The following is an 18,330-nucleotide window of genomic DNA, read 5'->3' on the forward strand; positions in this document are numbered from 1 at the left end:
ATTGACAACAGGGGATATCACTATCGCTTTTTATACTTCAATTCTTCTTATCACAAAACAGGCTGAAGTCAACCATGGTTATTTAATACATTAGTTATAAATGCATTTGCTGTATTTTTTCTAGTCTATTATTAACATCTTACATTAGCATGGTACATGTGTTTCAATTAATGGACCAATATTGGTACATTATTATTTGGATTTCCCTAATTTGTACCTAATGTCCTTTTATTTTTGGTTCCAGGATCCCATCTAGGATGCTGCATTACATTTAGTCTGCTCATTTTTCATTACTTCAAGTGTGTGTGTATGTGTGTGTGTGTGTGCCTATGTGTTTGTGTGTGTCTATGTGTTTGTGTGTGTGTGTGTGATAGAGAGAGAGACAATATGAGTATTTATCTTCTATGTAGCAAATTAAGGGCAAAATCCTACAAATTACAATTCTCACGTTCTCTAATGTAAAAGAAAAGGGCATATGTTAATGGAGTAATCTGTGGTTTCAATTATGATGAAAACATTGTAGATTAAAGGAAGGTTAGGTTAAAAAGAATTTGACATTTAGAAGGACCTGGAAACAGAGTTTCTGATTCCAGCATGGATTAACAAAATCTAAAAAGCAAGGAATGCAGTAGAGTAGTGTGAGAATTTAAAGTAATAAAAGTCAGTTCACATAGAAGCATGGTAATAAAAAAACATTGTGTAATTTGTCACCATTTACTTTAGAGGAATCTGCATTTTTAAAATCCACAGAAATGCAGTGATAGTTTCCTTGCCAGTATTTGTGTAAAACATTTTCCAAACAAGACTGATTCATCTTACTCTGAAATGAATTGTTAGATCACAACAGTGAATGTTAAGGCATTTGCATCCCTTATAGAAATGCCAAACATTTTACTATGCCTGATGCTGTACTATAAATAGGGAGATTCAAATGCTAAAAATGTTCTCTAAGTTGCCAAACATAGTTCTTTACCATGTACTTCCTGGTACAAATGACTTGTTCTTCCAAAGTCTGAAAATGATAGCTAACTGCAATTCAGAAAAATGTTGCAAATTACTTCAATTAATTAAATGTAAAAGTCATTTCATTTCTGTATATTTCTTTTTCCTTAGATCATATTTATTGAAAGGCTTCTTTAGACATTTACCAAAGTTTTGTTAAATCACAGTTAGTCTGATAACAGTTGAGTTTTAAAATGAACAATTGGAACAGCCAAACAACGCCAATATTGCTGGAAAACAATGATGCTTATCTAAATTATTCTGAATTGTTAGCCACATTTGGATGTAATAGTAGAAGTAAAATTTACTTACTATATTTTTTCTAAATAATCTCTGGGCACAATAGTGCCCATAAATCAATAAATTACAGGTTAAAGGTATTTCATTTCACAGTAATGCCCACATATTACTGGGAAAATTTTACTAATTTATAATTGGTATTTCAAAATAGTTTCAATATCTATGTATATCTTCAATAAAAAAGAACATAACAGTATAGGGATTTGTATGGCATATTTAAGGTTAGTATTCATTTGAAGAGGTGATCCCTGATTTTCACTGAGAGCTGGGACAGGAAATTGTAGGAGATTTTTCTATAATGTGGACAGGGCAAGGCACAGTAAGAGCTGCTTTATAACATTTTCTTCAAATCAGCTGACTATCCCATTGGGCTTTAATCTCCCTTCTGCAACTGACCAGACCTCATATTATCCAATTACCAGTAATCTACTTAAGAGCAGCAAGGTTCTCTTTAAATTGAATAAAAATAATTATTTTAACATCTTTTCCTGGCTTCTTTCAAGGCTTCATGTTTTTTGACTTGCATAAATTTTTTGCAAACCTCCATAGAAGATATTTTAATTATTTTAAAATTTTATGGCACGTAAGAAGTGACTTAAGTAAAATTATTTGATTTTAAGTTAATTATTAATTAAAGGTTACATTAACTAGTTCATTTAAATACAAATTTTACTAATTCTAGTTTGACGTTTTCCTTATTTAACAGTGATGTGCTATTTAGTCTACTTTAAATTCATCATGTAATGAAATGCATGACTTGTAGACGAATTTTTGCAATGACAGATGGGCATATACTTGGTTTTGCGACCAATTATATAAATTTCAAGCTACAATTAATATGTCATGATAGATAAACAGATAAAAGTTTTCATTCATGAATATTTGGTAATCTTGCATTCTGGACAAAAATAATCAACCTACAATAATTTTTGTGTTTAATTATAAAATAATGAGACAAGATAAAAAAGCTTTAGGCTGCTGTTTGTATGCATTTCTTTGCAGTGAGTATATATATATATATGTCAGTATATATATATATAAGCCAAATTATATGTGATTATCATTACTTTTTTGTTTTTCAACATTCAATTTTATACCATATAAATGTCCTAATAGACTAATATAAAACTCTGCAAACACATTAAGATATTTAAGATTAAAAGAATAATGCAATAAACACACATATTTAGGAAATAAACACCCAGTTTAGGAAATAAAACATCATCTACACTATGAAAAGTCTGTCAGAATTTTGACCAGATGACTGCAGATGATAATCGTCACAACATCAGTTGCTGCTTCTGCTTACTGTCTGTAATCAGTTATCCATTCTATGTATAAAGTAACAGTAAATGACTAATTATAAAAACGAATGAAAGCCCCCATGGGGGCTTGCAGTGTTTATGTGAGTCATAATCATGTTCACCCATCTGACTGGCACTAATAGCTTCACATTCGTTAAGAGGTCCTGAAGCAGTATTATTTTCTTCAACGTATTTAAGTAATCATTTTATTTATGAATAATTACTTTCAAAATAGAACCTAGGTTTGAACCTTTACCACCCTGAACAGCCTAAAATCCCTGGGACAGTTTTGCATCACAGTGATTTTGTGAAAAGGCTGTTGGGAAACCCCAATTCAGGCTCAGCCAATGCTAAGTTAGAGATGTGGGAAGGAGAAGGGTGCACACAGGACTGATGTGAGGATGCTCAAAGGAGGCCATCTGGAGAGCAGCTGATGCCCCTGGGCTCCTGGCACATGGCCCTTCCAGGATCTAGAGAATACTCCGGAGTCCAGAGTCAAGACCCAAACACCTCCACATATATGCAAGTTGGGCTGGGCTACAACATGTAATGGTTCTGCAAATGAGGATGATGTATATTAAATGTATGTATCCACAGGTACCTATGAAGCATACCTACTGAGGTTCCAAATCTTGATGCCAGCCTGCCACAGAGCTGAACTTTCTACCGAAAAGACCAAAGAACCATACCACAGAGTTAAAAGCCATGGGAAAAATTTGTTCCAACTGGGAACAGTTGTTTCTTTTAGGAAAATGTTTTTAGCTTAGGACTCTGTTAATTACAAAGTCATGGTCAGAGTTCCCTTTTCAAACTGTTTCTTAGAAAGCATAGAACAAAATTTGGTTCTACCATATCAACCATGCAGGATTTCAGAGAATGTATTTTGCATAATAACTTCCCTCCTTCTTCCATCTTTTCTAGCTTATATACTCTGTGCCTCATTTTACCCTCACCAAGTTTTCATTTGATGTGTTGTGTACTGTATCTCATTCTTAAAACTTTTCTGGAACAAAACAGTCACCAACTTATAAAGATGAAAAAAGCTTAGGGATAATTCAGTTCTATCCTCCATATTTTACAAATGAGAAATTTCAGGCTCTAAGGTTCCAATAGCTAGCAGTTTAAAAAGGGACTGGAATTTAGAGATCCCAAATGTAGCTTATTACTTTTCTCTCAATATCTGTTTGCCTCCTGTGACAGTGGAATTTTTTTTTTTTTTTTTACCTCTCCTAACAACAACACTGCCCAAGTGATGTTGACAGACATTTTCACCCACCTGAGACAATATAAAATTTAGGAAATTCTACATTCTACATGTTGCTTTGGAGAGTCACAAGAAAATTCTGAGAAATCCTGCAATAAGTAAATCAATTTAATTTTGCTGAACCTATGTCTCCCAAACATATCCAACCATGAATAAACCTTTTTTTCTTTTCTCTTTTGGGGGCACCCAAATGAGAGAGAGCTGCACCCATCTAACTCCTCACATTCCACTTTGGGAAGTTCCAGGTTAAGACAAGGCCTCCAGGAGCAACTGTCTAAATTCCCATGGCAGCAGGGAGGGAGGAATGGTCAAATGTCCACCCCGGAGAACGGCTGCTCTCCATACTAGCAGGTCGTGCTATACCGCCGTGCCCAGGGCCATGGTATGTCAAATGGCCCGGGACCCACCAGTGAAAAAGCTGTAAAGGAGGGGTAGGGCAGTACGCTGGTCCTTTCTCCACCTGCTGCTCGGGCGTTCCTCTGCAGGCATGCCACAGAATGCAGTTCAACCTGACAGTCACGGGAGGAGGTACCTGGCTGGAATCCTGTTTACCATGCAACATTAGTCCGCACCCACTCTGAATTCTAGAATGACAGGAATGACAAATTCTTCCTCCATTGCAGCAAATGCCATCACTCAATGGGGATAGAGTTCCAAAAATGACAACGCAACATGGTGTGTGTACCTCTGTGGGGGCAGTGTGTGTGTTTACAGACCCCAAAGGGGCTGACAGGTAAGCAAGCTCTGCTATGGTCCAGGAGACACCTGTGTTCAGACGCATGGAGCCCTAATGCTAGACCCTGGAGTAGATGCCAGTGCTGTCTCTACCCTTCTTTGGCAAGTCACTTACCCTCTCTGAGCTTTAGTTTCCTCTTCGGTAAAACAGGAATGTTAGTAATAGTAATAGGGTGATCGGGCAGATTAAAGTTTAATACTTGCAAAGTGCTTAGACCAGTGCTTGCCTCACTCTAGGTACAATATAAGTGTCTGTTAAATAAAATGGTATCATTCACCTCTAATCCCAGCTATTCAGGAGGCTGAGGCACGAGAATCACTTGAACCCGGGAAGCAGAGGTTGCAGTGAGCCCAGATAGCACCGTTGTACCCTAGCCTGGGCAACAGAGCAAGGCTCTGTCTCCGAAAAATAACACAAAAAAACCCAAAAATAAAATAGGGTCATTAAGTGTTTACCCCAATTTCCCTCAACTGATAAACATTTTCTTTCATACTAGATGGTGACATATAGCATTGGTGAAACAAGGCCCTTGTATGCCTTGCTTTAGGGCATCCTCCCCTGCGTCATGATGATGACACACAAAAGGCCTGTGCCCACACTGACTTAGCTGCCTGCAGGCTCTCCCAGCTTTCTGGCGAACTGTGGTCACAGGTTATGGAGAACCAGCTGTCACTGGTGTGTGCTAAAGATCTGGCCTCAGTGGTTATCGGAAATTCTGCAGGAAAGGAACAAGCAGGCAGGACAGGAGGCATGGCTGCAGAGGCACAGATGGGCCAGCAATTACCCTGCACACGAAGGTGTCTTCCAGGGACCTGCCAGTCCTGCTGCTGCAGGCAGCGCCTCCGAGGAGCCCCTGGAGGGAGCAGGAGAACCTGGCCCTGCCTCGACCTCACGTCCCTCAGTAATCCTTAACTCAGCTGTGAAAAACAATAAAATAAAAACTACTTGAAAAACAGACCCAAAAAAAGTACCAAATAGAAACAATAAAGGGAGTTTATTGAAGCCTTGGTGATTTTTTCTTGCTATCTTTGTGATGTACTTGAACATATCATCATATAACTATGTTTCTATACTTTTTTTTTTTTTTTTTGAGACAAGGTCTTGTTCTGTCACTCTGACTGGAGTGCAGTGGTGTGATCTCAGTTGACTGCAGCCTCTGCCTTCCAGAATCAAGAGATCCTCCCACTTCAGCCTCCCAGGTAGCTGGGACTACAGGCATGTGCCATCATGCTTGGCTAATTTTTGTGGAGACAGGGTTTTGCCATGTTGCCCAGGCTGGTCTCAAACTCCTGGACTCAAGCAATCTGCCCACCTCGGCCTTCCAAAGTGCTAGAAATTTAGGCATGAGACACCATAGCTGGCCAATTTCTATACATTTTTAAAAAGACAAACAAATGCATCATCAAAAAGATTGTCTAACAAATACATTTTGAAAGACCAAGAAACTTAAAAACAACAAAGCAGATAATATATGTGGATCATGTCACAAGTGGTGGAGTAAAGGACCTGCTTTTGTTACATAAGATTAACCCTTATGCAGGCTACATAAAAAGGGATTTGCAATAATCCAATGCTCTACTGTATATTAACACTACCACAGATAGAATTTCAGAAGTCTCATAATTTATATTATGTAGTTTTTATAAAAATATCCAGGGAGCTGTTCTTAAGAATATAGGCCAAGAGGCTGGGCATGGTGGCTCACGCCTGTAATACCAGCACTTTGGGAGGCTGAGGCGGGTGGATCACAAGGTCAGGAGATTGAGACCATCCTGGCTAACACGGTGAAACCCCGTCTCTACTAAAAATACAAAAAATTAGCCAGGCGTGGTGGCGGGTGCCTGTAGTCCTAGCTACTAGGGAGGCTGAGGCGGGAGAATGGTGTGAACTCAGGAGGTGGAGCTTGCAGTGAGCTGAGATCACACCACTGCACTCTAGCCTGGGCGACAGAGCGAGACTCCGTCTCAAAAAAAAAAAAAAAAGAATGTAGGCCAAGATTGGGCAGTCATGATAAATTTCTCTTTAAGCCTAAGGACGAGGGGCCCCCACAGCTGCTGTTGGGGATGCTGGGTGTGGGGCAGGCTCTCCCCCTCTCTAGCTCACATACTGTCTGTGAACACAGCAGCCTGGCACACATGCACACACATGAGGGTCCCAGACACCTGGGGCTATCAGGGCCCATCACATTGTGCAGTCTGTGTGCTCAGGGAGAGGTGGGAACACATAGCCTCAAGAAGCAGAGAAACGCCAGGCCTCAGTCATGGTCAGCTCAGCTTCCAGTTCAGGGTTTGCACGCTGCTTTGAGCCTTTGCTTTTACAGTTGTTGCCTTTAAAGTTCTGAACATTTGGGGCATGGCTCCCTCTAACGAGCAGTGCACCTCTCACCTCAATGCACATCTTTAAATGTGTCTTTTTTCTCTTGTCTGTGGCAGCATACACTTGCTTCCGTGAACCACCAGATGACGTACACAGGCTAATTTTCATTTGTACCAATGTGAATGCTGACGTACAAAGGGCAATATCAAAGCAGGTCTAGTGTGTTCATCAAGTATTTCTAAACTTCCCTGATTTTAATTCCTGTTACTACAGTACTTGGGCAGGCATACTGCATCTTAAAGACTTTTTTCATGTAACGCAGGCATAATGCAATGTGAAGAAAATTATCACTGAGAGGAAAACTGTTTCCCCAAATTACGACTTACATCGACAGTAATGAGAAGCTATTAAAATAGATTTTTGCAAAATTTCTAAGCTGATCTGCTGCTTGGAGTTTTGAGATTTCCCACTGCTCTGCTATTTTCCCATTCTGTACGCACAGCACAGATTCCTGCCAAGCCTATTACAGTGAACAAACAATGTCCTCTCTGTCAGAACAGAGAATGAATAGCATCACAAAATTCTCCTCTAATGTACAGCCTACATTTCCCTCACCCCAACCCCTTCAAAAGAGAATAAGCAGGGTGAGGACCAAGGAGGAAAACAGGACTCTCTCCTGGCCAGTCGGAAACTGCCTTCCAGAACACTAAGGGCTAGGTAGTGTCAACCATATCATATTAACTTCTCAACAGAGAAAGTTGACAAGTTTATTTTCTTTTAAGGGGGATCATATGTTTTTGCATTTCTGTGTGTGTGTGGGTACACAAATATCTTTATAAGGAAGGAGGTGTTTCATCAGATAAAATTTTAGGTGGCGTTTCATCAGATAAAATAAGACAGCTTTTAGTTACAGACTGAGCAGTGACAGGGGTACTTCATAGAAATGACACAGCAATTTGTGCTAAAATATTGGCAGCTAATTCATGAATGCCAAAGCTGACTATGAATTCGGCTGCTTCTGTTAAGCCTTTATTCCCACTAAGCTCATGATTCACAAAGAAAGCGCCTAGAGTTACTCCTCTGAAACATATAGTATCATGCTGACAGATTCTTCTTTGGTCTCTCTCTCTCTCTCTCTCTCTCTCTCTCTCTCTCTCTCTCTCTCTCTCTCTCACTCTCACACACACACACACACACACAGACACACACACCCCTCCCCACAAGAGGCATTAAAGATAAGATTTCAAAACAAGAACTTCATGAAGCATTTCTCACAAACCAATGAAAGACTTACTAAAGGCTTACTTAGCAGGTATTTTCATAGAAGAACATGGAGTTCCTTAAAATCTTTCATACTTGTCTCAGTTGGTATAAACTATTTTGATTTAGGCTTTCCCCTCCTGTGACATGAATATAGCATATATTTTATTTTAACCTCTAAAGGAAACTACTCATTTTTTTGCTCATAAAGGATGAAATGTTATTTTCATAATCAAACCCCACTGGCTTTTGTGTTCATGAGTATCTGTAACATGAAGAAAAAAGGCCAGCCTCTTCTTTCCTCCTCATTTCCCACACATTTTCCATACAGCTCAGTGAGCTCCCAGATTCTGATGGCATTCTCCTGGTAACACATTTAGAAGAGGCTGCAGGATACCCCAACAGCACTGCTTTCTTCTCTGTCTCTCTTTCTCTCTCTCTCTCCCTCTCTCTCTTTCTCTCATATCACTCTAGGTCTGTATGAGACTAAACAATTAAACCTTTGTGTTGTGCCACTGCCATTCGAAAAGCCTAATGGTGTGTCCCTTCATTGGTACAATGGTAATATTTACCTTGGAGGAAATGTTTGTCCAGAAGAGTATTCCAAATTCTGGCAATGTATTCCCTTTGAAATGTCGTGGTGAGAGTTCTCTCTTCTTTCTTGGCCTATAGCCAAAGAGAAGGAAAGTTAGAAAAAAAGGCAGATGGATATACACTGTGAAAGATACTTGTTCAGTTCACTGTAAAAATGCTAGTGTACTTACGCCAAACACTGAGATTTATATTCTTATATTCCTTCCTGAACAAAGCAAACTGAAATGTAGAGGCACAACCATAGACATTAACAATTAAATTAAAAATTTCAATAAAGAAAAGTTTGTATCTCCCCATACCCAAAAAAATTTTGATTAAAAAAACAGCCAAGTATCTAATCAAATACAAATCAATTTACTTGCTCTTTCCATATTTTCCTTAGTTATGCCAAGTAAATCTCTGTGTTACTACAGTGATACTAATTCAAGTAACTGTTTTCTGAATTTGAAATAAAAGAAGTGATTTGTTTGAAAAGAGCATTTATACTTTTTGGTAAGGTAAGCTGTGATTCAGTTCTGAAAATTTCTTATTAGAAGGAGACTTTGGTGCAGCGTGAACAGTGTGACCTGGACAACATGCAGATCTAGCCCCAAGTCATCCCTTCACACATTCTGCTGTGGAAATGGGGAAGATGCTCAGAGAAGGAGAGGATACATGGGTGACTTCCCTTGCTCTCCCTCCTGATTCACCAGCTCCCCAGTCCTACCTGTTGTTCTGCTGTTTTTGGTGCCTAGTCCTTCCTCCAGCCCCCCTTCCTCTTTAGTTCTCTTCCCATCCTCAAATAAGTCTCTCCCATATTGAACACTTACTTTACATAAGACACCATGACAAGTGCAGTGTGAAAGGGAGGAGGGGAGAGGGACGGAATGAACGAATGAACGAACGAATGAATGGATGAAAGAACGGCTGTGTTTACGCTCTAAGGAGAATATCCTGGCTGTTGACTAAGATTCAGAACCTCTCAATCATTTTAACCAACTGAGGCATAATTCCCGATTTCCAACCTAATGAACGGAGTGGAACATGAGCCTTCTAGATTTGCATCTACTGATGTTCTTTTGTTAGAACCACATATTATCATCTTAGACTGTGTGTTGCTTTCTCTGATAGCAGAGTCAGCAGAATATTTATATTATCTTGAGGTATATCTATTGTTTCCCTGACAGTTTGAAAGTGAGAAACTGCTGCCTTTTGTTTGCCACTGCATTTAGCTACATTATTATTTTCTTTTAATAAGTGTAAAAAGACCAGAACAAGACACACAATCATGGGCTGTCTTCTTCTAAGCCGACTCCAGGTCTTTCTGCTGTCAATCACATCAACTAGGAGACAGGGCTTCACTGCGTGCAGGGCTTGATAGACAACTGAGTTCCCAAGCCATCATTCCACTCTTTTATTAGACTTCAAGTCAAGCCTCCTTCCGAACCCCTGCCATGCAGATATATTTAGATATGGATTCCAATCATAAGCCTCTCCACTTTTCCTTGTCATCATGGTCAATCCAGGGAATTCTCCTGAATTGGTCAGAAATATGAGCAAGATTTAATGATCTAAATCAAATTGCTGCAGTTAAAAGGTAAAATTTAAAGAATTAACAATTTTAGAAAATGTCAAATTCTATTAAGGTGTATTAAAAATAATGTTTGGATGTGCTTTCTCTATTACCAGATATGAGTACAATCCTGATTTGAAAATTGGAGACAAGATTTGACAGTTAATTTAATAATATAAAAATGGTGCACAGTTTTGAATTTTCAGAATATACATTTTGCGACTTAAAAATATTCCAAGAAAACAAGGTCATCAAGACACTGTGGTACTGTCATAAGGATAGACACATAAATCAATACTTTAGCATCCAGGAATAAACCCATAGATTTATATTCCTTCAATTATATGGCCAATTGAGTTTTTGGCAAGGGTGCCAAGTCTATTCAATGGGGAAAGGACAGGCTTTTTCAACGAATGGTTCTGGAACAACTAGACAGCCATATATAAAAGAATAAAGTTGGATCCTTAACTCAGACTACAGAAAAAGTTAATGCAAAATGGATCAAATACCTAAATGTAAGAGTGTAAACTACTGTTAGAAAAGAACCAAAGAGCTAAATCTTCATGAGCTCAGATTTGGCAGAGGCATGTGACCCCAAAAGCACAAGCCAACTAGAGAAAAAACAGATAAACTGGACTTCATTAAAATAAAAATATTTGTAATTTAAAGGACAATATTAAGATAATGAAAAGACAACCCAAAGAATAGGAGAAAATATATGCAAATCGTATGTGATAAGGGATTTTATATATAGAGAATATATAAATAACTCTTACAACTCAATAACAAAAAGACAACCCAACCAAATATAGGCAAAGCATCTGAAGAGACTTTTCTCCAAAAAAGATACACAAATAATCAATAAACACATGAAAAGATGCTCAACATCAGTAGCCATCAACAAAGTGCAAATCAACCACAAATGAGATACCACTTCATACCTTCCTAGTGATTTGCACTTGGCCATAGTAAACATGTCTAAGCTAATAACAAGTGTTCAGAGGATGTAGAGATATCAGAACCCCCATGCCCTGCTGACGGGAATGTAAAACGACGCAGCTGCTTTGAAATAGTCTGGTAGTTCCTCAGAATGTTAAACAGAGAGTTACCATGGGACCCAGCAATTCCACACCCAAGTATATAGCAAAAGAAATGAAACTACACATCCACACAAAAACTTGCACATAAATATTCACAGAAGCATTATTTGTAATACCAAAAGAAGTAGAAACAATGTCCCTCAACTGGTGAATGGGTATACACAAAATGTGGTATATCCATACAAAAAAAATATTATTCAGCCATAAAATAGAATAAAATACTGGTACATGTTACAACATGGATGAACCTTGAAAACATGCTAAGTGAAATAAACCAGTCATGAAAAACATATTATATGATCCTGTTTATAAGAAATGTCCAAAATAGGCAAATATATAGAGGTAGAAAGCAGATTTGTGTTCCTTAGAGCTGGGGGAGAAGGGGTGATGAAAATGTCCTAAAATTGATAGTTGTACTTTAAATGGATGACTTGTATGGTATGTGAATTGCATCTAAATAAAGTTCTTATGAAAAATAATATTCCAAGGATTTGGATGTTATAAGCATCAGTCATTTTTCGGATCAATCTTAAAATAAAAGGCAAACCCCAAAATAATTTTAGCTGGAATCATGGGAGTTGTGACACTAAGCAGATAACCTAGCTGCACTGCAAACTGTCATGCCCTGACTGGGGCAACTTGAGTATAATTCTGATAGACCAAACACTCCTTTAGGTCTCCTTTCATGTTGCTGATTATTTCCAAGGGTGATAGAGATAATTAGGTTATCGGGGTATAGAGATAATAAGGTTGATCACTGCAAATGATCATTGACCCAATCAAACAGAAATCCCATACTTTCAATATTGATTTCTTTTTCCACCGAATGGAATTTTAGGACTTCTGATACTGATGATCTAGTCAAATGTGACTTCTCCCTGAAACCCACATATCCTGTTCATGGAATGCCACACTCAGCAGTTTCGGTTACACCTGGCTCTCTGACAGTTTTCATGAGGATGGTTGGCGACTTCTTAATATTGATGATGACATTCATAAGAAGGCCCAAACAAGTGAACTCCAGGAGTTCAGGATGTGTTTTTACCAAACTAACCTGAACTGTTGTTCTGGCTAAAGCCACTCAGCAGAACTGAAACAGAGCTCCATTCTGGGACATCGAAACCCTGAGGGATGAGATGGGCACCTGACAGATGGCCTGAGCTGAGCCCCTGCTGGCAGTGCTGAAGAGAGTCTAAGGAAAGGAGTGTTTTCTCAAGGTTATATCCTAACAGTCTCTTCTGGGGAAGGAGTAATGATGTTGAGAGTGTATCTCCCTGCTATCTGGGTAGACAAATATAGGGATTGAGGAGAACAGACTTCAGCAATCTACTCCAAATTCATGTCTGACTTTTAAAAACTGTACCCGGAGGCAAGATAACTACTCAGTATGAGACTAGAATCATGAAGCTCAATTATAGATTCTCAAATTTAAAAGAAACTTAAAGGTCATCCATAAATCAACCCCACTTGATACTTGAAGCCTTTCTACAATGTCCGTGACATCTCATCTATAACTGCAACGTCAAGAGGACTTGGTTAAACAGAACAGTTCAATGTACTGAGCACGGAATGAATCACAGTGCTTGGAATATAGTAATTGCTCAATATTTATTCACTGATTGAGTGAATTCATTTAAAAAAAAATCAGAGTAGGCTCAAGGATGTTGCTATAATAAAACCTCACTCACAGTCCCTGAAGACAGAGAAGAGAGTAGGATTACAGGTTGCTCATGATTGGCATACTACTGCAGCAATATTTCCCACATGCAAACATCATTCCAGTAAATACAATACTTTATCTATGTTGCAATGGAAATAAACCAATAAACAAAACTTAGACCTGCTAATCTACCTATGCTGAATTCCCTTCCATAACAAAGGGCTTCCTTCATCCCAAGGAATCCCTTTCTGTCTCTGGGAAATGTTGTTAAATTTGAGTTAGGAGTAAGAAAGATTCTTTCGTGCTCCAGAGGCTTAGTGGCTTCAACCTGGTTTGAGTCTTGGTTTTAACGTCTAGGGCCATGCAGAACAAGTCCCATAGTTCCCCGACATGGCAACCCTTCAAATACTGAAAGACACCTATTTAAAGAAGTCTCTCTTCCCCTGCTCTTGAGCCTCTCCTTCTCTACTCCAAAGAATATGGTTTCACATACCACCTGCCATAACTCAAAAGAACACAAAGGCTGCCAGGAGAAGGGAGCGGATCCCTGGCCAGGTCTGCTCACAAGAGCAGAGGAGGCGAAGAGCCTGCTGCAGCAACAAAGCCCAACCTGGGAGGGCAGGCCAGCAACCACGCACAACATCCAAGGAACAAAGCAACATGGACCTGATTTAGGAAATAACCCTTATCTGGGTTTTGGTGGTGGGGGTGGGTAGGAATTTTTGGGGTCCAGCTATTGCAGAGCTATCAGTAAAGATTAAATAGGTTGGTGAAGTCAGGAGGGTCGTCCATTACCATCCTAGAGGTCTAGTCACAGCAACAGAATCTAGCCACTGAGCAGTGACTCAGAGTCAGAGCCACAGTTCTCAAGAAGATCACCTGGCAAGACCAACACAGACTATGAAACCCAAAGAAGATCTTCAGTCCCAAACACTTGGTTACACAGACACAGAAAGAGCTGAAACTTGGAAGGCCAAGGAGTAAGGATCATGGGAGCCTGAGAATCATCTTGGGATACCACAGCCTATATCTGCATGGCAATAAAATCGCTGGAATGTGATGTAGTCATCCCAGTGTTCACTGGGGCAATGCCATCTCAACATGGGAGATTCAGCAAACACAGCTGGCACTGAGCAAGATACTACTGTGGGCGAGGCAGAGAGAGAGTATAATTAGTGATGTGCTCCAGTGGACTGCGGGGTAGGTTTAAACATCTAAAGTGTTTTCTGCTTTAGTCAGAACAAATTCAGATTTGGGGAGGGCAACGATAGTGCATGTAAGAGGAACAAATAGTGAGGGAACAAAGAAGGCAGGAGGAGAGGTACTAGGGGCTGGCACTGTCATTTTCTGGATGTTCTCTTCTAAAACATCAAGCTCAAAGGCAATTCTCCAGAAGAAGAAGCACTTCATCAGTGAAGAGTGGAACAGGACTCTTATTTCTGTCCACCCATATTATTTAGAAGGCCAAAGATCACAGAAGCCTTTTTATCAGATACCCTGACATACATACACACACACACATATATACACACACACACATATATACACATGTGTATATATGTATCAACATATATATGCATGCGTATATACACAATGTTATAAACACATATTAACACACACATATATATTTTTATATTTGACTAAAATCTAAATTTCTGTGAAATATGATGCTGCTAAGCTTTCTCTCTCCTTACTGTCCCATTGCAATTTAACTGGGGGAGCAGGGTGCTTATATTGGTCCCTGTGACATTTCTGCTTCTTAGATTTGGGTCACCGTGTTAAATGTCAAGATGTTCCTAATTCTGTTTCCATCAGTTTTTACATCTGTTACCTCTCCCAACTTTGGGGCATGCATTTATACAGTTTTACTCACGTGAGGCCTGATGTGGACTAAGACTGGATACGGTTAAAATACCAAAAACTTCTCTTCAGGAAGAGAGCAATTTATTAATCAGTGCTCTCTAGATATAGCTACCAAATGAGTTATTAATCCAGCTAATTACACACATGCCTTATTTGTCCAAATACTAAATGTTAGCAATTTGACATACTTTTAGTAAAAACAAAAAAAAGTATCCATAAACTAATGCATGATATTTCTCATTAACCTGTCTAAATTCCCTGACAGGTTTAATACATTATCAACATAACAGAGATCAGTCTCAAAGTACAGATATTTTATTGATATTTCAATATTCAGTCCATAGTAATCATGCAAGAAAACGATATTAAATATGTTCAATGACACAGCAATTAAAGAGGTAGCCAAAGACAATGCATATGGGCTATGATGCACTGTGCAATATTGGAAAAACATAACTAACAATGCTTCTGCCTCCCTTATCCTAGGATTCTTGTCTTCATCAGCTGCTTTCTCCCCTTGCTAAGCTCCCTCGTGTTTCCTGGTTGCTTTTTCTTGCTGCTTCTCCCAGCTGTGCCTCTCATTTTTTCCACTCCCCAGCTGCTTTGGCTCACACTTTCAGCCTTCCTGGTATTTACTGTGTTAACAGTTCTAGTCTTCATGCCATCTGATGTCGCCTATTTCATTTTTCACACACTTGAACAGCTGAAATCCCTGATGTATGCAAAGCAGAAGTCCATTAAAAGAGGGTTTTCTGGGTTTTTGTTTTTTTTTGTTTTTTTTCATTGAGTACAGAAAAAAATGGAAGCAGCAAGAAGGGGTAGTTCACAGAGCTGCCAAAAGAGGCCACTGTGAAGATAAGACGAAGGCAAAATATAATAATAATCAGATTTCTTCAGGCATCAAAAAGATTATAAGTATGACACTGGAAAAATAGTTTCTTTTGCAAATCCTCTTCAGTGGTATGGTTTAATGAAAACTCTGTAATCCCCTTTCCAAGAGGAACATAATTTTCTTGAATTCTAGGAAGCTGATGATAAAAATCCTGAACGATGTATCCTTACACTATCTACAACATACAGGACTCAGGTAAGACAGATACAGTTATAATACCTACATTGGGTTTTTTAAAATGACATTTTATTAGCAAAAATCTTCTATTTCTAAGCATGCTACCTGGAAAGAGGCTTAAAATGCCATGATTTAGTATAAGCCTTATCTGTATGCATCCATCCCAAGTGTGGCTTGGATATGAATTCCTTGCAGTTTCAATATCAGCAGAGAAATAATCAAAATGACCAAAGTGTTCAACAGGAAAATAAATATTTCTTGTTGGCACAGAATAGAATAGTTTATAATGTGCAGCATGATGTATTTAAGAGAAGTTCTACAGCATGCTTCTCGGGCATCTGAATACAAAGCAAGATAAGATTCAGTACTTAAATGTTGCTTTAGTGAATAGAAAACATAATAAATTGATTCCTCTAATTATTAGTTTATAAATTGATAGCAAATTACAGATTTTAAAACATCTTCTTTTAGGCAATGTAAATAAGCACAAGATACTAGCCAGCACACCTACAGAGGATATTCATTCAGTCTTGTGTTCATTTTCTTTATTCACTTGTCATGTTACTTCCTTGTTTATGAATACAATGACCAAAAAGTAAATATTATTCCAGTCCTTTCCACTCTGCACATTTAGGAACTTTCTTTTGGACTGGGACTTTAGCTGTCTAGAGCTTTGGCTTGTCTTGGCCTAATGCACATGCCCTATCCTGCCACTGTGCATCACGGGCAGCTAACTGGGTAGCCACCTGGAACACTGCGTTGCCTCTCACAGAGCCTCAGGTCTGCCTCAGGCCTTTTCTGATGAAAAACAGTTCTCTGACTTCTGAGTTATCTAATCTTGGGATCACTCAAGGGGTTATGGGGTTGGAGGGTTGCTACCCCAGCAGAAGTTGTGTGAATGGGTATGCATGTCGGTGGGGAGAGGCAGGCTAGAAAGACTTGCCTTTCCCCAGGTCTGAGCCACAAACATAACCCAGGCCACTTTTCCTTACCTTCACCTCCACCTCCATTGTGGTGGCTTAGCCATTTCACCTATGCTACCTATGCTTCTTCCCCTAATCAGGTGATTTGGTGTTAGAGCTGGTGCAAACAAACAAACAAAAAAAACTCATCCAAAGATTCTTCTGCAATGCCATGTCTAGATGAGGCATATCAAAATGCTTGCTTAAATGTGGAATATTTATGATATAGCTACATATGTATAAGAAGAGATTAACCAGTTATCATGTATGACTGTTTTTCAGTACATTATTATTTTTTAAGGCTCTTCCATTTATTTACTATCTAGAATATATTTCCTTCAAACTGATTGTTTATAGAACTAATTGTTACTATGTATACCCTATGTTTTACTTTATTGTTTTGATATCCAGACTAATGGCATTTTAAGTGACATGTGAAATTTGGATTTTAGTACTGCAGACCTTTGGCTATTTCGTCAAAGAAGGAATATGGGCTCTTCTGATTGATCAAATAAGGGTGGAAGAGGAAAAGAGAAGAAGGAAATAAGAGAGGAAAGGAGAAGGAAAAATCAGATGTGAAAGACTGTAAACTCCCTTGTACAAAGGCACAATGTCTATTACAGCTGGTAAAAATCATGACAACAAACGCTCCCGAGGGTAACATGGCTGCATCTTTGCATGGAAAACTGAAGCAGCAGACAGCAGTTTCCACATTAATCTGCCAAAATGGAGAAAACTAGTGTCACCCACAAGACTAGAAAGAAGAAACAAAAACACCCCTTGAATCTTAACCATGAGAGTGAGGAGCAAGAAATATAGGAGCAGCCTCCTCCCTGTAGAATCACATTTTTTTTTTTTTGTCTGCCATCAACAGGTGTTGCCATGGTAACTATCCTGTAGTTAAGTAGTAGTAGAGGCAAGAAAATCTATACAAAACCACAATAGAGGGACAAAATAAGAGAGATGTGTTACAGCAAAACTAACCTCAGACCTACCAGAATGAGCAGACGGAGGTTTGACTGGCCATTTACCAGATCTTCACATTATTTGAAAGAGATGCTGGAAGGAGAGAAGATGTCAGCCCAGACTATGGTCTTGGGAGGAACCAACACCAGGGAAGTATTGTGGGGGCTGCTGTGGCTCTCCATTTGTCTTCAGTTCCACTTTATATCCCTATTCCCATTTGTACACTTTAGCTGTTTGATGACTTTGCGGAGGAAAGCTGCAGTTGTGCTGTGTTATGTCTGGAAACTTGTAAAAAGTAAACATATCACTGAATGACTTCCTTGATTACACTTCTACCTCTTTTAGGTAGTACATTTAGTAATAATTTCTCTGTTTTCTCCCC

The 18,330-nt window shown here is 38.9% G+C and overlaps 1 protein-coding gene across 3 annotated transcripts in view; it reads right to left on the reverse strand.

Annotated features, from left to right (window-relative positions):
• The window catches only part of PAG1 (phosphoprotein membrane anchor with glycosphingolipid microdomains 1), a 143,733-nt gene that overhangs the window by 54,809 nt on the left and 70,594 nt on the right, over positions 1-18,330 (reverse strand). For all 3 annotated transcript variants that reach the window (XM_030937387.1, XM_010378480.2, XM_030937386.1), the window contains one exon: positions 8,755-8,848. The gene's annotated coding sequence lies outside the window, so the exon portion shown is untranslated. The remainder of the gene's footprint in view (positions 1-8,754; positions 8,849-18,330) is intronic.

The sequence above is a fragment of the Rhinopithecus roxellana genome, chromosome 9, assembly GCF_007565055.1.
Source record: "Rhinopithecus roxellana isolate Shanxi Qingling chromosome 9, ASM756505v1, whole genome shotgun sequence".
Lineage (NCBI taxonomy): Eukaryota > Metazoa > Chordata > Mammalia > Primates > Cercopithecidae > Rhinopithecus > Rhinopithecus roxellana.